This window comes from Biomphalaria glabrata, chromosome 12, assembly GCF_947242115.1.
Source record: "Biomphalaria glabrata chromosome 12, xgBioGlab47.1, whole genome shotgun sequence".
Lineage (NCBI taxonomy): Eukaryota > Metazoa > Mollusca > Gastropoda > Planorbidae > Biomphalaria > Biomphalaria glabrata.
This window is the reverse complement of record NC_074722.1, coordinates 17,270,572-17,276,725: the sequence shown is the minus strand read 5'-3', so window position 1 is coordinate 17,276,725 and position 6,154 is coordinate 17,270,572. Positions and strand designations below refer to the sequence as shown.

At 39.9% G+C, this 6,154-nt stretch overlaps 1 long non-coding RNA gene across 1 annotated transcript; it reads right to left on the bottom strand.

Moving 5' to 3' along the window:
• Positions 1-2,562: 2,562 nt before the first annotated feature.
• Positions 2,563-5,756, bottom strand: LOC106054256 (uncharacterized). Its single transcript, XR_001215394.2, has 2 exons — positions 5,497-5,756; positions 2,563-2,871 (listed from the first exon to the last, which is right to left on the bottom strand). It is a non-coding gene; the product is annotated as an uncharacterized LOC106054256 (long non-coding RNA).
• Between the last annotated feature and the right edge of the window lie 398 nt (positions 5,757-6,154).

Below are 6,154 nucleotides of genomic sequence, written 5' to 3'. Positions count from 1 at the left end.
ATGGTAAATTGACCACAGCGACCAAAATCCTAGTCTACAACGCCTGTGTTGTGAGCACTCTCCTTTATGGCAGTGAAAGCTGGTCAACATACATGTACCAAGAGCACAGATTGAATAGTTTCCACTTGCGCTGCCTGAGACGCATAATGGGCATCTCTTGGAGGGACCATGTCTCGAATCAGGAAGTTTTGAGATTGGCCAATATGAACAGCATGTATGCTCTCCTGACACAAAGGAGATTCGGACATGTCACCCGCATGCCAGATGGTAGAATCCCGAAAGATATCTTATATGCTGAGCTTGTGGAAGGAGTCAGACCCAAGGGCCGCCCAAGACTAACATATAGAGATGTCTGCAAGCGAGACATGAGAGCCTCAGGCATCAGTGAAAGTATGTGGGAAAACATAGCCAAAGACCGGAGTGCATGGAGACAGACTGTGCGTGCTGGGACAACCCTTGCTGAGAATAAAAGAATTGAAGCGGCTTTAATCAAGAAGGAAAAAAAGAAAGCTGCCCTGTCTGCTAGCCCTAAATCAGAGGCATACAAATGTACGAATTGTGGCAAAGTCTGCCGTTCTAGAATTGGCTTGATTAGCCACACCAGATTCTGCCCCGTCTCAAGATTAAGCCAAAACCAGTGACTCACTTGGGCGCATCCATTGCCTTTCGAGACAAAAGGAGCCATATTATTGAAATCAAATCAATAAATGCTATGAAGAGGGGGCTGCTTTTGTTCTCTGCTCTTCTCCTATAATACATATTGGGAACCACACCCTTTCAGTGGTGCAGGAATTTACCTACTTGGGTTCAACAATTGTCAGTAACCTAGACTTTGACATCGAGCTGACAAAAAGGATAGGAAAAGCTACCACAGCATTGGCAAAACTCTCCAAGCGCGTCTGGGAAAATGGTAAATTGACCACAGCGACCAAAATCCTAGTCTACAACGCCTGTGTTGTGAGCATTCTCCTTTATGGCAGTGAAAGCTGGTCAACATACTTGTACCAAGAGCACAGATTGAATAGTTTCCACTTGCGCTGCCTAAGACGCACAATGGGAATATCTTGGAGGGACCATGTCTCCAATCAGGAAGTTTTGAGATTGGCCAATATGAACAGCATGTATTCTCTCCTGACACAAAGAAGATTACGCTGGCTCGGACATGTCACCCGCATGCCAGATGGTAGAATCCCGAAAGATATCTTATATGCTGAGCTTGTGGAAGGAGTCAGACCCAAGGGCCGCCCAAGACTAACATATAGAGATGTCTGCAAGCGAGACATGAGCAACAGGCATCAGCGAAAGTATGTGGGAAAACATAGCCAAAGACCGGAGTGCATGGAGACAGACTGTGCGTGCTGGGACAACCCTTGCTGAGAACAAAAGAACTGAAGCGGCCTTAATCAAGAGGGAAAAAAAGAAAGCTGCCCTGTCCGCTAGCCCTGAATCAGAGACATACACATGTATGAATTGTGGGCGGATCTCTCTGAGAACGTAAAGTTGGATAGAAAATATAAAATAAAAAGTGTCTGTGACAAATATTGTTGACATTGAGTTTACATTTACAAAAAAGTTTTCATTAGCTGGAGAGAGAAGCAGAGATACTTTTCCTTGGAAATCCTGGCTAAAGGACCCATAGTTTTGATTCTATTATATGACTTGTGCATGATTCTAGATCTAGATCTAAATATATAAATATATATTTAAGCAAATGTTTTATATAAACAAATTGGATTTAGGTCGATTAGCTATTTTAATAGCTCTATTCATACTATTATACATGAACGCATTCGCTTTACTTATAACAGTATTATTTTGTTTAATTGTTTCTAAAACACTATATCATGACATTTGCAATGATGCGCAAATTAAGACCAGCGGGGTGCTAGTACTGAATAAAACTATAAAAATAAACCAAAAGTTGTAACCTAACGCATATATTAAATAGTACACATGCATTACACGGAACTGTTCCCAATGCGCGATAGGTTAAAAAAACATGAAGAACCGGGAACTTATAGGTACATCGTAATGCTGGGTTCCTCTGGATGTCTAGGTATATCGTCATGCTGGGATCCTCGGGATGTCTAGGTACATCGTTATGCTGGGTTCCTCGAGATGTCTAGGTACATCGTCATGCTGGGTTCCTTGGGATGTCTAGGTACATCGTCATGCTGGGTTCCTCGGGATGTCTAGGTACATCGTCATGCTGGGTTCCTCGGGATGTCTAGGTACATCGTCATGCTGGGTTCCTCGTGATGTCTAATTACCTCCACTGAAGTTTTTCATTGAAAGGTGGTGTAATTTTTTTGAAAAATCTGCATGCATATATAATTTAAAAAATTAGATGGTTCACTTTCGGAAAAAAAAGTAGCCGTTCCATCAGAACTTTGCATGATCTAAATAACATGATGTCCGATTTTCATTTTCTCTTCTAGTTTCATAAATCTAAACGGCACAGACGGACAGACAGACGGACGAACGGACAGACAGACAGACAGGCCAAACAAAACTAATAGCGTCTTTTCCCCTTTCTAGGGTCGCTAAAAAAACGAAATTAAAGATTGTAGCTACTAATTTTATTTTATTTATGTTATTAAGTCCAATCGATAGAATCTGTTTTTATTTTAACAAACATCATTCCGATATTTTTAAAATTCTTATACAAATGAATTATTACGTTGTTTTTGGTATTAGTGAAAAATAAAATGTATCTGTTCATTGTCAGTTTGTTTTCTGTGTCAGAAGCAGGAGCATTGGAAGGACATTAAAGGGCCACAATGAGATATCTCACAAGTCCCATATTTATGAATAAGATCGCACATTTCTCTGCAGTTCTTCCTCACTCCCAAAGCAGGCCAGTCTTGGGGTCTAGACAAACAAAAATACATGACAATTTAAAAAAAAAAAAAGTAAAATATTTAAGATAATTAAATCTAAAAAAAAAAAAAAAGATCAAAGTAAGATTAAACTTTCAGACATGTTTATAGCACAACTTTATTTGATACCTAGACAAGATAGTTGGTAATAAAAAAATACAATACTACAAAATAAGACCAACATTCAACAACTTAATCATTCGAATGAGAAGTCACTTTCACCTCAGTGGCAGAAACCAATAAAAATAGTCTTTATATTTAGATGTACCATCGAGCTAGAAAGTTCGAAGATAAAAAGATACAAAATGATGAACAAATTTTATTTAAGTTTCAACCTTCATGTTCATCTATCCCTAGTCTGTTAAACCGTTGGGGCACAACGTATGATATGTCTGTCGTCTTCCTCCATTTCTCTGTGAGTTTCGCAGTGAAGAAAATCTTCCAGTGACAGGTCTGTCATCTTTTTGATGATGTCTTACTATCGCTTTCTTTATCTTCAGCGTAACTGTTGGACCACAAGAAGTCCCTCTATACTGTCCATACCGGCGTTCGCAAGGACATCGCTGTTTGTAGTGCGGTCTTGCCACCGTATGTCCATGATGGAGCGCAAGCATCTTTGGTGAAAGCGTTCAATTAGTCTTAGTTGCTTTCTATATAATACCCATGTCTCAGATCCATATAGAAAGGTTGAGAGAACCACCGCTTGGTAGACATTGATTTTTGTAGGCAAGCGGGCGATTTATTCCGCCAAACTCTCACCTGGAGACGTCCAAAAGATTTTTAACAGTCCCTTGCCAGACGGTTATCAACTTCCTTTGAAAAGGAGGTGTCATTTGATGCTATACTTCCTAGATATGTTTAGGTACAGCACATTTATGGTGATTTTTGGGGCTGAGTAGGGTGACTTCATGAACATGACTTCTGTTTTCAAGAGGTTTATTATTATTATATTATTATTATAACTTTTATATAGCGCTACTTTCATGCTTATAGCATGCTCAGAGCGCTTTTGGTCCAATCTCATTTGTGGACCAGTGGGGGGAAGGGGGTATCTAGGAGTTGGTTTTCCGTGCTGCCATTAGGCGATCAGTAAACACAACTCTGCCCGAGTCGGGTGTCGAACCTCGAGCCCCCTTCATAGGTAGCCAAGCAAAGCCAAGTTCAAGCTTACTTGGCCTCTCGACCACGCTTCCCGTTTATATATAAAATGGAAGAGGCGGCAGCGTATGCGAATTCGTTGACCACGATCTGTTCGTTGTGGGCTAGCAGGGCGCAATCATCGGCATAGAGAAGCTCTGTTATGACAATTTCTTTTGTTTTTGTACGGGATAGTAGACGTCGAACATTGAAAACATTGCCGTCTGATCGAAACCTGATGTAAATGATTCGTGCAATCGCTGCCTGATTTGACCCAGCATTACGCCAAAGAAGATAGCGAATAGAGTAGGGGCAAGTACACAGTCCTTCTTCACGCCTTTTTCTATTGGGAAGTAATCAGATCTATCACCATTGTGTCTGATCTGGCCTCTCTGTCCCATATGAAACTGCTTAGGAATGGATAGGAACGTAGGTTGGCATCTGAGCCTGACCAAAATCCTTCACTGGCCATCAAGACTGACCGTGTCGAAAACCTTGGTAAGGTCTACAAATGCAGCGTATAGGTTTACATTCTGCTCTTTGCATTTTTCTTGTAATGTTGTAGAACAAATATCATGTCAGATGTACCTCTACCGGCACTGAAGCCACATTGGCTCTCAGATAACACCTCGTCCACTAAAGAGTGAGTTAGTCGGTCGAGCAATACTCGTGTAAAGATCTTTCCTGCTACTGACAGAAATGTAATGCCTCGATAATTGGAGCAGTAAGAGTTGTCACCCTTTTTGTATGTGGATATGATTAATGAATCTCGAAGTTCAGGTGGGACCACTCACTTCTCCCAGCATAGAGTGAACACGTTTGTTAGCCTTACAGTTAGGATGACACCAACCATTTAAAATATTTCAGCTGGAAGTCAATCAGAGTCAGGTGCTTTGTGTTTTTTTTTTAGTTTTTAAATTGCTGTTTTAATTTCCTCAAATGTCGGTGAGTTGTCGATCTCCTCTCTCATAATTTTTTGAGGAACATTTGCCAGCCATTCCTCCGATACGTGCCTTTTGTCACCAAATAGCAGGCTGTAGTGTTCTGTCCAGCGATTTAGTATATCCGCCTTGCTAGTTAATAGGGTGGAACCATCGGAGGATCTTAGCGGTGTCGCAGTCTTGTAAGTTGGGCGAGATGGGTCATAGGCACATCAAAAAGTCAACAGGTTTCAGCCGTTTCTTGCAAATAAAGTGAAATATCTCGTCTCGTCTCGTTATGAAAATAAACAAATAACAATAATCTTACATTAGATTAGAAGGAAAATAAAGACTCAGGCCCTGATCATCACTTTGTATGTCAAGGCTCATTGTAAGTAGTTAATGTGTAACTTCATTTGACACACACATACACACACACACACACACAAAGAAAGCAGAAGGGAAGAAATGACAATTTCAAATGATTTCTAAAGTACTAAACACAGTGAAACCAACTAGATTTATGCTCCCTGAATATAGCCTACAGTTCAACTACTTACGCCATGCATTCCTCGTATTTACTGTGGCAAGGCCCTATTAAAAGTTCTTTCGTTATGACATGAGCATTAGCCAGTGTGAGTAGAATGGTGCAGAGTACGAGGGAAGTCTTCATTCTGACTTTCATAGAGTCATAAAGCAGATGGAATGGAAGTTGAGAAAAACATGACCCGACTTTTATAACTGAAATCCATTCAGTGCTGACGAGTAGATGTACAAAGCAACCAATCTGATTGGTGTCAGCCGTTGTTCTCTGTGTTTACCTAATAGGATTAGTCTTTACGTGCTTTTCAAGCAGCCTGATTTACTGACATTAGTTGATCAAGGGCGGATCACGTGGGTAGGTGTCAGGACTTTGATTATATAGTTGTAGATGTTTAAATGTCTAGGTGGTAAAGTGTAAATTTTAATAATATGTGTGTGTGTATGCATTAAAAAATAATTAATGTTTTTCTTTTTACTTGATAATTATACTAGTTCCCAAGATTCAGCCTAACAGAGACACCACACACACTCAGTTGTACATAAACTAATAAACAATGTGTAGGATGATTTGAAATTTGATATGATTTCAATGCAATGATATTGAAGTGAATTATGTGAATAATAAGTAATCACAAATAAATTTGAAGATAATAATCCTTAAGTAATTACTTAAAT